General features: G+C 39.6%; 1 long non-coding RNA gene across 1 annotated transcript; it reads left to right on the top strand.

The window, feature by feature from the left end:
- Window positions 1-4,552: 4,552 nt before the first annotated feature.
- LOC143693832 (uncharacterized) lies at window positions 4,553-13,477 on the top strand. Its single transcript, XR_013181813.1, has 4 exons — window positions 4,553-4,859; window positions 8,840-8,964; window positions 12,375-12,476; window positions 13,119-13,477. It is a non-coding gene; the product is annotated as an uncharacterized LOC143693832 (long non-coding RNA).
- The last annotated feature ends 732 nt before the right edge of the window (window positions 13,478-14,209 follow it).

The raw sequence follows: 14,209 nt of genomic DNA, 5'->3' as shown, positions 1-14,209 counted from the left end.
TATGAAATGAGCTGCTGGGTGATCACCTCCAAAGCAACTGTGGATACTTTGTGTGCACTCAAATTTCCATACCAAAAAAACACGATAAGCCATGAGTCATTGAATCACAGAACAATGTGTTGGATGGAACTTCCAAAAATCTTCATATCCAGCCTTATCAAATCAAGTCTAGATGCAGCAGGTTGTGTCTCTCCAGGAGAGTTTTGAGTATCTCTGAGTGAGAGATACTGCCCTCAATGGGGAGGCCATCCTGCCAACAATTCTCAAAGTAAGACAATTTTTTTTTTTTAAATCAAATCATACTTTCCCATGTTCCAGCTTGTTCTAAGTGCATCTTGTCCTAGCCCTGTGCTCCTCCTGGTAGTTCTGAACACTATTTAGATTTCCATTCAGTCTTGGCTTCTTTGAGGCTGAACAAAATTCGGTTCCCTCAACACCGCTTTGATTGTTATGTAACTCAGCAGCCTCAATCATCTTGCTGTCCCTTTGTTGCACTTACTCCAGCCTACCAATGTCTTTCCAGCACTAGGAGCCCCAAACTGAACCCAGATGTGACCAGAGATGTGGCCTCACAACTGATCAATGGAGGGGAATAGTCACTTCCCAACCTGTTGGCTACGCTCTTGTGATGCCTTGGTATGGGCTGTAAAGTGAGACTGTGCAAACTGACTTGCATTAAATAAATGAGCCACATGAACTTTAAATCTCAGCTTCCTATTTAAGGCAAGTCTATAAATGAGCTTTTGCTGTGAATATGTATATGTACTAAGATGAAATTAGATAACATATCTTAACAGCTTGGGAAAAAAGGCTGTTGGATTTATGTTGTTTCTGCTGTAAATCCCACTTAGGGAGGTATGGCAAGGTGTAAAAGATCCAATTTACGTAGTTTGCCTCTGGCAGTCTCTGTTCAATTGTCTCTACTGTTAGACAATTGTCTTGTCAAATTCTGTCCAACATGCAGTTTTTTTTCTGATGAAACAATGAACATTCATGTCAGCTTCTCCTAAGTTTACGAGCTCTCAGGAGCAAAAGAAAGGTCTGCCTGTAGTGGCCAGACTTGAAGCAGTAATGACTTTTGTTTGAATCACAGCACTAGGAAAGAGTTGCCAGTCCTTGTCCATTAACTTGTCCAACATCAGATTTGCTGAAATGGCAAATAAGGCAAATATTTTTCTTGTTGATGAATACCAACAAGAAAAGGCAGCAGCTGTCCCATCTCCTGTCCCCAGACAGAATTTCCCTTATATTATTTACTGTGAGGGTTGAATTTAAAAAAACCACTGTCCCTTGATCACTGACCTTTAAAAGCATGCCACTCAATCAACCCAAACTCTGCCAGTCCTCACTCACACAGATTTTCCTGGAGTGAGTCAGATTTCAGGGATTTAAGTGTTCTACATAGAATGGAAAATCCCTTAAAAATAAAATGGGAAAAAAAAAACCTGGAAAATGACCTTGAGAAAAAATATCTGTGATGAATCTGTTATGTGGTACCCACACAGAGATCATATGGTGTAAAATTATATAGGAAAAAGACTTTTCTTACTTAAAAGGTCAGAACAAAAGTGTTTCAATAGCTAAGGAGGGAATTTTCTACTTATAGAGATCCATAAACATTTTGCCATACAGTTATAAGCTGTTGTTGTTCCCTTTTCTCACAGGTTCAATTCTACTTATTTCTCTTTTTCAAATGCAGTAATGTAACCGTATGCATAAAAACACATCATCAATCTGCCTTAGGGGTAAATACAAGTCAGCAGGTAATGAGAGGTACTGGTAGGTATGTATAAATACAACTTGGAGCTGCTAACAGCAGTACTTCCCAGCCAGTGCTGGTTAAACAAACAGTTGGTGCATCTCGTGCAAAAACGATTGCACCAAAGGCTCAGTTCAACTGGCTGTTCGCTCACAGGCTGTGGCTGGGTTCAGCCCTGTTTCCACACAAGGCAAGACTGCAGAAACTGCATTTCAAACCCAGCATTTCAAACCCACTGCATTTCAAACCCAGCCTTGCCAAATCACCCAGTGCATGGCATGCGCTTGTTTCATTCAAAGTCAGCACTGTAAAATCAAGTAGTTCATCCAAGAAGTGACGGGTTCAAAGTCGCCCATTTAACACCAGCACATTTCTATTTGTATTTACATACCTGTGACACAGTCTGTAACTAACTAGACACGCTATTTTTCTCTAAGGTTCACAGCTTCATTCCCTATTCCCAGCTAGCAAAACTTACACAATGAGCATGTCCTTGATATTTCTTCATATTCTCACTATGCATTTTGCCATCTTACTCCTGCTCTTTACTGACTGACATGCTGTCCTTTCTCTGCAGAGAATATAGAAATTGTCATTTCTTCACAGGTTTTTCTATGTTTTAATTACTAGATCTCAATCTGAAAACTCAGCCTTTATTATGATCTATTTTCTGTCATTTCAATTCAAAGAGGCTGGCCAAAATTTAATAGGATTTTAAAATACCAGGAATAAGCTATTTTACTATTTTTTGTGTTGCTTGCATTTTAGACATTTTCTCCTTCCTATTTTTCCTCAATTCAGCTTCTTTTTAAGTACAAACAATTCTGAAAACTCAAAAATATAATGTGGAAAATGATACTTCATTAGCTTATTGAAAGCTTGGTGGACAACTAGTATTTGCCATTTCTAAAGAGTTTTTTAGATGTTCTCGAGGCAAGCATGCTCTGTTTATTTTAGAGTACTCATGACAGAGAATAGATTCTCACTTACAGCTTACAGCTTGAATATCACACACACTTCAGTCCCCAGCTTCTGGTAGCTGGGAAAGCAGTGAATCTCTAGATGCTTTCCAAAAGTGAGTCAACTGTATCTGCTTGTTCTATCCTTGTTTGCATGCCAGTTACTTCTAATTCTAGAGATCCTTGGCTGTTACAAGCAACAATGCCACTCACCCTTTGCTTTGTCTAAAAATTAGTCTTGTAACAATTTTTAAAGGTTATGTATGTTCTTAAAACTGAATCAAATGTTTTCAGGCTCAGTTTTTGACTTGCTGATGTCTGTGCAGAGTTGAATGTGTTGTCTTTGGGACAAACAGAACTAAGTTTGAAAGATGAAAAACTTTCAAATATGTGTTCCCTCCTCTCCAAGTTACAGATCTCAAAATACAGAATACAGAAAACTGGTCACAAAGTTTGCATACATTCTTTCCTCCTTGTAGAGAGTGCCTAGAGCATACAGCTGACTACACATTACTCTAAAATATATTGGAGTGAGCTTATTTCTGAAAAATATCCATATGTTTTGGAGTTTTTTTTGTTACTATATGCTACTCTTTTCATTACAAACCCTTTTCACCTTGCTCTTAAGCTTAAGGAAATGGGTCATCTTTTGACCTTGCTCAGCCAGCCTTCATGAAGATGAAGAAGATTGCTGGTGTGGTTGGCATCTAGGTCCTGAAGAGATGCTCCAAAGAATCAATATGGATAGAGTAACCTATCAGAAATCTAATTATTTTGATGAATAACAACATCCATGAATGAAGACAGCCCTTTTGATAATGCTCTCTGATATATAATGCCATGTAAAACACATCATATTTGTTGTGAGCATAAATAGAAGATGCAATTAAAAACAGTTTCCAGTGAAAATTTATGAAAATGTCATCTTATATAAATAAATGGGTTTTTTCACTCACTAAGACACAAAGTTAATATCTTTCTCCCATGTTGCTGAAAGTTAATTAATTCTTATAAGTTTCTGTGCACTATTTCAGTAAACTTTCCTACATTTACAATTAATTTGCAGGCTGTTCTGAACCCCTCACTGGCTTCATCCAGGTTCATTCTGTACCTCTGTGTGGCATTTTATGCAATAATATCTTTTGGGAAAAATGCATAGCATTAAATTAATGGATTTCTTTTGTAAGTATTTCTTATCCTTGAGAAATTACTTTAATTGCTAAAGAAGTGGAAAAAGAGTACTGTCCATACCTTTTATGACTCATTTTAAAAAGTGAAGTAGTTACTGTCTCATTTGTGCACTCTGTCACAATTTTGGAACTTCTGAAGGACTAAATTCTAGGCTAAATGCAGCAAACCTGTACACCCCCTTTCTCGAACTGCAATTCTATGACTCAAGTGCTAACACACAGAAATGCTGGGAAGTTTCAACTGTTTCCTCTTCTTCCTTGCTGATACTTTCTATTACAGGTGTCACACCTTCTAGTGTAGTGAAACTTCAGTGCCTCATTTTTGACTGACAGCATTGTTTGTGAACAAGTTAAGTTTGTCAGCCTATCTTCTTCATAAGGTTGAAAAGTGCTCTGATCCAAAAAGTCTGCCTCCCACTCAGAACTGAACTGGCACTTTTCTACATGAACTCCGTTTGCCTTTGTTAATTGCCTGTGATTCCCACCCACATTTTCCAGAGAGTGATGGCATCTGAATTGCTAGGGATATTTCAGGATGGAGGAGAGGGAATGGGAAGAGGCTTGGGAAAAAAAAAAGTGGGTAGGGGTTTGGCACGTTTGTAAGGCTGTGTTCTGTGATTGCACACAGCCAGGAGACCAGCAGCAGCCAGAGCATCCTCTGTGCACACAGCTTATCCATCCTGCCCAGCTTCAGCACAAAGGAATGTGCCAGCTCCTGCTTTTGCAGAGCAGCTGAAAGCTTCCTTCATGCTCCACTGAAATTTTCCTATCATTTCCTGAAGATCTATTCCCTTCACACTGCACCTCTGGCTGGCACAGCCTTCCTTCAGCAAGAAGCTCTTTCTGTAGTGCTGGTTTTGCAGGTTGGAGTGGGGAAGATTCAACTGCTCTTCAGCATCACCTCCCTGTCCTGCAAGCTGCAGCATGATCATCTCAGGGTCCTGGGGAATGGTAAGACACATATGATCCCCCCAGAAATGCAAAAACATCTCAAGAGGCTGTGTGTGGCTGGCTGTGGTGGAGGTGTTTGCATCTGAGATTGTTACCTTAGACTTCTTTTAATGTCAAGAGAGACCTACTTATTCTAACCAGTGGAGTTTAAAACTTTATTATGTTGGGTTGGATGCATTGCACCCTGAACACCATCAGCTGTTTACAAGACCTTCTTCAACCCTAGTGGAAACCTCAGCTAGTTCTCTGTACACTGTGGGTACCTAAACTCAGTGAAAGGAATTCCACCTGTCACTAGTGATACCACAAGGATGTGCAAGTGTATTTTCTTCCCATCAATATCTGGATTGAAATCTAGTATATGGGTAGCTGTTTCCCAGATCCTCAGTGAAGTTTAAACACATGGTGTCCATTGATTTCAGGTACATGAACTATACAGTGTTGGAGTCTTAATGCTTTGCAGATTGTGTCAAATTTGTCCTTATAGACAGTCAGTATGATATTCTCTATCTTGTTCACAAATACTTGAGGGGGCTTCCCTGAATGCAGAAACTATCCAAAATACTTCTCCCAAACAAGTTCCACATATGGACTCCCTTTTTTGTAAATATCCTTTACTGTGTTACAGGCAAAAATTCTTATATGGCAAGTCCTAGACTGCCAAAAATAGAAAGGAAAAAAAAAAACCAAAACAGCAATTGTTTTAATCTGTAAACCCATTCTGATGTCCATAAAAGTTTTTGTCATATTGTCAATCCTACACATTTTCACAGTGCACTAATTCTTCACCTAACAGGTGAAGATGATGGCAGGTTTAGATGGATCTGCCATTACAGGAAATTAATACTACACCTTCCAATCAGTGCCTTCCAGTGAAGACCAGAAAAATCAAATTTCTCTACAGATTCTGTAGTAGAGTTTTGTTGAATGACTAGAGACCACCCTGTTCTGTGTATCTGCACACAATCTATCTTACCCTGGCTTCTCTATTATGTACAAAAAATCCAGTTTGTGGCTCTCACCAACTCACCCTCCCCCTCTATTCTGAAATCTTCCCAGTAATTCTGGCTTTACTCCAGCATTGATTCCTGCCAGTCATACGGGACACTCCCATACATTTCTGTTCTCTTTTATTCCTATAACCTTCCTCCCAGCATGGTGTCACCAGCAAACAGTTGTACATAGATGTTTTGGCTATTAACTTCTCCTCCTGAGAGGATTGGATGCACTCTTGTCTCTCCTAATAGCAGCTTTTGTTCACTGCCAAAATTGAAGAAAATGCTCTTAGCGTCTGTGTGTGAGAAGAGAGATCTTTTTCATCAGTGTTATTACTTTTGTCTCTAACAAATTTGAGAGCAAAATTTAGGACATTGGTTCTTTATCACCTCATTTCTTCCCTCGGCAAAGATTAATTACCAAGTAGTTTTGTATGATTTTAATGTTATGGTTTTGTTCTTCACAGTGCAAATGTATCTGTCCTACATAGGGGGAAAGTAGTGAAAATAATAACAGAAGAATTATAATGAATTCTTGTGTAAGTTTTGTTAGATTTTCTACTACCTTATGACATTTTAAAGAAATCATACCTATGAAAAATTTAATGGTTTAACTGATTTGCCTTTTCAGAGACAAAAGGCAGAAGCATTGCACAATATTTTCTCCATGACATTGTATCTTATGCTGTCCAGCTAAGTATTAACACCACCAACCATGAACCTGCCCCTTGTAGAAATCCTGAAATTTCTCTAGCCTAAAAAAACCCCTTGTATGTCTCCTATTTACCTTCATTGCAGTGAAAATGTTACTTTTGTAAAGAAACCTGAGTAACAAATATTTTGCAGACATACTTTACAATAGAAGGCAGTAAATCCAAGAGCTTGAAGACAGAAGGGCTTCACCACAATTAAATTTCTCTTTAAGCAAAGTAGTTCAAGGCTTCAACCCCTTGCTAGAGCAGTGGCTCAGAGCAGCCACAAGCCAGCACCTCTCACCTTGCAGCAGGCACATACATCTCCAGCACCACCTTTATTTGGAGGTGTACAATTTAGTTTGACTCCTAAAGAAACCTAAAATAGTTTTACTATTGCAATATTGTTTTAAATTGCTAGTATTTGTTAGTGAGAAATAATTCCTTTTTGTTTTTGCTTCTTTGTGAGCTTTTACACAACAAAAGAAACAGAACATTCCTTTTTACAAAATAATAAAAATTACAGACTCAGTTCTCTGACTTTTTTCTTGTAAACTCAGTAGAACAGTGCAGTAATGCTATCACACATTCATAGATATGATTGCAGAGGTATAGTGCACTATAATATTAAATATTATTTCAAAATAATTCCTATGTGCAATATAATCATTCATTTATGGGTATAAATAAAACAATTCTCTGTCTTTCCATAAAAGATATCAATTTATACTGAAGAGGGTTCATATTACTAAAACTTTAATGTATCCAGAAATTAAGAAATAATACCAAGATTAATAAAGGGGAGAAAAAAAACCTGTGTACTTAAAAATCAGGTTTATGTGATTATGCAGCAGTCTTTAGGTTATTATTATTTTTCTAATCCCAGGTGAGTTCAATTCTGCTTCAGCACTAACTTCTGTTGCTGTACAAGTGAATCTGCCAGTCCTACACTGGTGAACTATTGATTGATTCCAAATCTAAAGCACATTTTTACACAAAATTTTATACCATATTCATGTCTTGTAGTTTAGAAAGCATTGGGATGGTGATGCAAAAAAGGCCAATTTCAAATCAGGGCTTGGATTCTGCTACCCACGTTTGTTTCAAGGAAAGAGGGCTTGACTTTGGTGTTAAGCAGTGCATCCCTGCACTCTCCACAGCTTAGAAAAGGCACTGGGTCTGAGGGAAAAGTGTCAAGAGCCAGACTCCCCTTGGTGGCTGACAGCCTGCAGCTGCCTGGCCTTCTGCTTTTCATGAACAGCCTCTTCTTCTGCAGAAAACTAGTCCAAAAGGGACCAGTGAAAGTAAATGTATGAGCATCTGGGGCTGCAGAAATAGCTCCAGAGGGGACAACCCAGAAGCTGTTCATGGGAAGCCTTTAAGTGCTCTGCTTTTCAGATATTCAGGGTCAGGGAACAGAGTTATCCACTCCAAACTTATCTGCTATTTTGGACACTCTGACATTGATCTGGTGGCTGTTGTTGAAAACTGGAGCTCTGTACTAGCTAGCTAGCCTGGAGCTTCTACCAGATGAGGTTTCCACACTGAGAAGGCTCCCGCAGGCACTGGACTTTGTTTTGGTCAATCCAAAGCAGATCTTTTTTAATTTATTGCAAATATTGTAGCATCTCTTCCCTCAAGCTGTTTTGGTCTAAGCTTTTCCACCCTAGGTAGACATTCAAAAGATCAAGTCCATATAAAAAGAAGCCACCCCTCTCATCTTCTCACTGCTCAGAAACAGCTTCTGGCCGCCAACACTTGGATTAGTGCAGGATTTAATAGCATTTCTGTAAACGAGTTGTGGCTTTCACTGTACCAAGTAAATCCTGTAAAGGGAAATCGTGTTTTGAAGCTTTCTGAAGTTCTACAAGTTACCTACATATCAAAAAGTATATTTTGTTTGGATTTTCAACAAACACATGATAAGATGCCTGGCAGAAAGCTACTAAAGAAATCAAGTTGCTGTAGGACTGGTGCTTATAAGGTTTGAAATCTGCCTACAGAGTCTTTGCCACTTTGCAGGATAAAGAGTAGGCAGCAGAGTATCTTAGGGAATTAGTTTTATTTAAGATGTTGATCAATGACCTGCAGAAGGAAGGGATGCAGGAGTATCTCTCAGTTCACAGATGATACTGAACTCCTGCAGGGAGTCAGACAACACTCACACACAGAAATGAGCTCTAGAGAGATGAAACACAGCTGAGCAAGCACAGAAAAAAAGTGGCAGATGATCCTGTCTAGATATATATAGTGAGTGCATCTAGGGAGAATAACCTAAGCCATGCTTACACAGGGCTGAACTGGAAGCTGGCAGCTGGAGCTCAGGAAGGAGACCTGAGGGTCTTTGAACTCATCTACTCAACATGCAACAGCAGCCAAAAAATGCCAACAAAATTTTGGGTCTTCTCAGAAAAGATGGTAAGTGCAAACCAAAAAATTTAAAATGCCTGTGCATCCACGTCTTGAACATTCTGTACAATCCTATTTACATGTTTTAAGAAGGACATAGAGAAATTCAAGATAATGCAGGGAAAAGCATCTAAGATGATTAAAAGGATGGAGCAGCTGCCTTCACAGGGAATCAGAGAAGGCTGGGACATTTTATGATCTTATTCCTCCCCCAAGCTGAGTGGGATATGGTTAAGGTTTATAAAATCACAGAGGCAGAGTGTAAAGAACATACAGAACTGTTGTTTCCCAAGTCCTGTGATGTCCTCTGGGCACTCACTGAAACTTTTGGAGAGCAGTTCAAAACCTGCAGAAGAAAGTCCTACTTTGAATACCACTACTGCTCTCCCTTCTGAAATCTGCTGGCGCAGAAAGCTGTGAAGGTGCACATTACCAGAAAGTTGAAAAAGGAGAAAGCAGAGAAATTCCAGAGCAGCAAATCCTTAAAGGGACACTAAAATGAAGAGGTAGGAACACACTTGCTGGCATCTCTGGTGCAGCGGAGGGTAGTGGAGAAATATGAGGGGGATGGACAGCGGAGAGACAGGATCATGAGTTGTCTCCAAACAGCATTTCCCATTGCCACTGCTGGAGATGAAATGGATTATTAGTTTGACCCAGAAGGCAATTTTCTATGTTGTCATGAAAATAAGACCCTGTGCTTCTTTGCTAGAGCTTAAACCTGCCAGTTCAGAGTTATTTCCACCCATTTAATTTTGATTGCATCTCAGTAGGCAGTCAATGGTGCAGAATTTGTCAACTGGAACAACTGTGCAGTAATTATCAATGGCAGGAATATTTTTTTGTGGTTTTGACCATGGCATTTTTTTGCAACAGAATTAAGGAAAATATGGGCTTTTGAAAAAATGAAAGGAGCAAATGTTTTAAAATAGCTATGGATCTTTTATATAAATGTATAGAACTTAAAAAATATGCAAATTCAGTTAAATAGTAAATATGTTGATTGAAGAGAATGAATTAGGCAAGCACAAAAATAATTATTTTTAATTAACATATTTTTAGGGCTTTGTTTTGCTGCAGTCATTAAAATTTCTGGATTGGAGTCCAGTTTCTAGAGTTGAACATTGTTCCCAGGTTTTCTGATGGCATTACTGTTGTGCTTTGCATGGGGAACAAACATTTTTTCTCAGGAATGAGGAGCTGCTTGAATAAAAGTATTAAGCTGGTCCTAAATAATTAAAGATAGACCAGAAGTCCTGGAGACTACAACTCCCTTTGCCCCCTCATCCCCTTTGGCAGAGATTCCCTTTCACTTTTAGGTTTCCATAAGTATCAAACACTGCCTTCTCCTCACTCAACCTCTTCTGCTGCACCTTTTTGTCTTTCCCTGCCCACCTTGTTCCAAATACCCCACACAGCAGTTTCTTCACTTTTCCTGATTTCTTGTCATACCTTCTCCCAGCTCACAGAAAAGGCTGAAAATGCCAAAGAGCTCTCCACACCCCCAGACTAGAGAGTGGTTTTGTGTTGGAGGAAATACTGAAAAAATATTGATTTTGTGTGTTGCTAACTGCTCCAAGGGAGGCTTAAGTACTTATTTATATTCATCAGTTTTCACAACTTCTGGAGGCAATTATCAGTTGCAGTTTTGATACCACTTTACTGTATCACAATGCTGAGAGAAGACAGGCAAATCACATCCCCTGGAAATGTGCTGCATTTGAGAAAGATGTTGGAATAGGGGAGCTGTCTATTTTTTATTTTTTTTTTTTTTTTTTTACCCCTGGAAAGTAGGAGAGCAAGTAGATAATCAGACAGGGAAAAATCTCACAGACTAATTAACTAACATTTGAACTAATGGATGGTAATTTGCTCTTCATATAATTTATATTCTCTATGTCCCTACATATAACAGCAAGAGTCAAGGCCAAAATCAGTTATTATCAGTTATTATTGTTATTATTACTGCTTTTGAGTTTAATCCTCTGTTTCTTGCAGCAGCCTTAACTTGGTCTGTTGTAGCCACACACAGGAGAAAAAAAAACCCCAAAAATTTGCTGTAATTAAGGATGAGATTTTTTTTCTATTTAAATAGGCTCAAAAATCCACTGCATATTTCAAACACTGTGAAATTTAGCAGGTGTTTAGAGGGTGCACTAGGATGTGTTAGTTGAAATGTGGGATCAAATGAGCTGGAGATTGGTGAGGAACAATCCCTCAAGTATGAACTTTTTTGTTTTCTTGTTTGATGGGTTCTTATAATGCATTGCTGACATTGTTCCTGGACAATCAAATCATAATGCTGATTACTGATCTCAGCTGCTGAACATTTCCCACTGCTAGCCCTGGATCACTACCCAGCATGTAATAAGGGATCAAAATTTGAAAGCCAGGATTCTCTAAAACCAGGGAAAAGACCTCTCCCCCTCCCACAGCACTCCCTACATCACACAGTGAATTCATCTGGAGGAACTGCAGCTGTTCTCTGTGCCTGTTTTCAGTTTCAAGAGGGACTTACTAAAGGCTGCTGAGATGAACAGCTCAACTCCTCCGATCTGTTTTTAGTGGTTTTTCTGCACTGGATGTTCCGGAAATATAACCATAAATCTTCCTCTCTCACAATTCCAAATAAATCATGGCATTGCCATGAAACATGAGAGAGAATACAGTTAAGCTGTCCAGGAGCAAATCCAGAGGCAGAATAGCAGCACCTCTACTGCTGTAGAAGTCAAAAGATTTATCCTTCACATTCTTTGCTTACCGATACCCCTGGGATCAGCACTGACAAATACCCATTTTGTTATCCCCCAGAGGAAATTCAACAGTATTTAAATCACCTTTGAAGGCTCACTAACCTTCAGATTCTCGGGTGTGACTGGCAGTATCCATCACACAGGCTGCATCCCTGAAACCATCGTTGCAGACACCTGAGTTAGCTTACTGAAGTCGACTGGAGAACATCTGCCCCTCACACACTTCCTGAGCTTTCTCCAGCTTTAATATCTGCATCAGTAACTGGCAGAGTGCCTTAGGAAGCTGCCAAGAGCATGTGCTTTTACATCCTTGACAGCACTACACAAGGGAGGTGGCTGGCTCTTGGGCTGCAGCTACTCATAGATCCAGTAGGTCATAAAAGACATCAGCAAGTTTCTTCCATCTCTCTGTTCCCTATCTAATCTTGATGCATCCCAGAGTGGAAATCACAGGTTGAATCCTAAGGAAAAATCAGTAGAATGCTATTATTCTTACAATCATACGGATTCCCCCCTCCTTGTCTCTCTGTGTGAATCCTGAGCTCAAGTTTTCTAAGCCTGTCAATATACATCCACTGTACAGTAAGCCTTGTGTTCTTTCCTTTGATTTTTCTTTGTCTTCTCCTCTACTGCAACTCTCTTTAATCATTCTTGCTTTTACTTCAGATGACTGAAGAAATATACAGGCTTTTTCATACAGCACAGTATTTTTTTACATGAGCCATAACATGATGTACCTCTTTTCATCTGATCTACTTCTCTCATAAGGTAAGATACTCATGAAAAAAGAAAGAAAAGATACATCTAAAATAGCTTCTGTGGATATGGGGAGGGGAATAAATAGTTCTGTTCCATTAGTCAAGCCAGCTGTGGTTGCTGAGAGTGTTCAGAAGCAAAGTCTATAACATAAATTGAACACATCCACACTCATGAAGTGGTTATGTCTCTTTTTTTCCAGTTATTTTTGCTTTCAGCATAAAAAAAATTGAAATATGGAAAGTGGAAATTGAAACAGAGGCAGAGGCAGCTTTGGCAATTCTTGTTTCTGCAAGTATCACAACTGTTAATGCTTTCTCTTCAAGTCTCAAATGCTATCAGCAAGACATTGCAAAGGAGTTTTCATTTCTGAGTACATTCTGAGTCATTCTGATCTCAAGGAAAGGCTTGAAGCAGCTTCAGAAATGTAGCCTAAAGAATATAATAGTAAGCAAATAAAAAATGCGAGGCCTAAAGTCTCGCAACTTTTAAACTGTGATGATTTTCCAGTTGTGTGGATTTTGAAGATGGGATTGGCAATACTGTGCAAAATAGCATTAATCCAGTTGAAGAAAATAGACCTGTTTGTTGTACTACCTAGAACACAGGAAAACACTGTCCTGACCACGAATTACTTTAATCTTTTACATTCAGGTGCTCTCCTGATTCAAGAGCCTTCTGTTTGCAAGCTGAACAGTGTTGGAACCCAGGATATTCCTCTGACTGCCCCGGAGGACTCGAGACCCTGGCAGGGGGCTTAGAGACCTTGGCATAGAGTCAGAGACACCTGTGCCTCGATTTTAACCCATGGAAATAATTGTGTGAGGAGTTACAAGCCTCAAGGGTTTGAATAGAATGATAGTGAAATTATCACAGGGTGAAAATGTAGAATTTTGGGGTTTTCAGAATGGGGGTTCAAGAGGCAAGATAGAAGAATCTGGAGGTATTCTCTCCTTCCTCCTGCTTCTTTTTAGCCTCCATCTTCTGCTGTGATGGTGGCACTTTTGGATTGGTTTAGACAAACTGTCTAACATAGGTGATAGGTATTGGAAAACTATTGTAAATAAAGTTCACGTGGCTTTTAGTATAAAAAGATAACACTGCCCTGAGGGTGGTCAGTGTGCCTCAACCCAACCTGCCTGACAGACCTCAGCAGGTCAGAAAGACAATGTGTTAGATAAGAGCAAATAAACAACCTTGAGAACCAGAGCCAAAGAATCCCATCTTCTTCTTCTGTCTCAGAGCTGGGAAAAAGAGATTTTTTAACACCTCAGAGTCATCTCAACACCAAAGACCTCATCAAACAGGACACCAAAAGTTATTTACCTTGCACAAATGAGCGTGAAATGGCCCCTGTTCAATTCCTCAGGAAAGCTGCCAATCAACCACTGCTGCACTCAGCTGCTTCTGGGCAGGAGTTCTCCTGTCTGCAGCTTGGGAGGCATTAACATTTCAGCTGGGCTATATCCCAGATGCTTCTTTCAGGACGCCTTTGGCATCAGCTGTGAAACAAACTGCCATGCAGGGCACTGGTCCTGCTTTGAAGGACTCCTGACTGCTCCTCAGTCTATCAGTGGAGATGAAATCTCCTTTTTTCCTGGACACTGAGCACCTGTAAGCCACAGCTGAGAGATAACACCTTAACCCCTGTTGTGCAACCCTTCTCTCACAAGGGTCATCCTCCCAATTGCCGTGTTTCCCTTTGGAGACAGGAGAGCCTGTAGTGTGTGTCAACTGTGGTGATG

Source organism: Agelaius phoeniceus, chromosome 4 (genome assembly GCF_051311805.1).
Source record: "Agelaius phoeniceus isolate bAgePho1 chromosome 4, bAgePho1.hap1, whole genome shotgun sequence".
Classification (NCBI taxonomy): domain Eukaryota; kingdom Metazoa; phylum Chordata; class Aves; order Passeriformes; family Icteridae; genus Agelaius; species Agelaius phoeniceus.
This window is presented reverse-complemented; position numbering and strand designations above follow the sequence as displayed.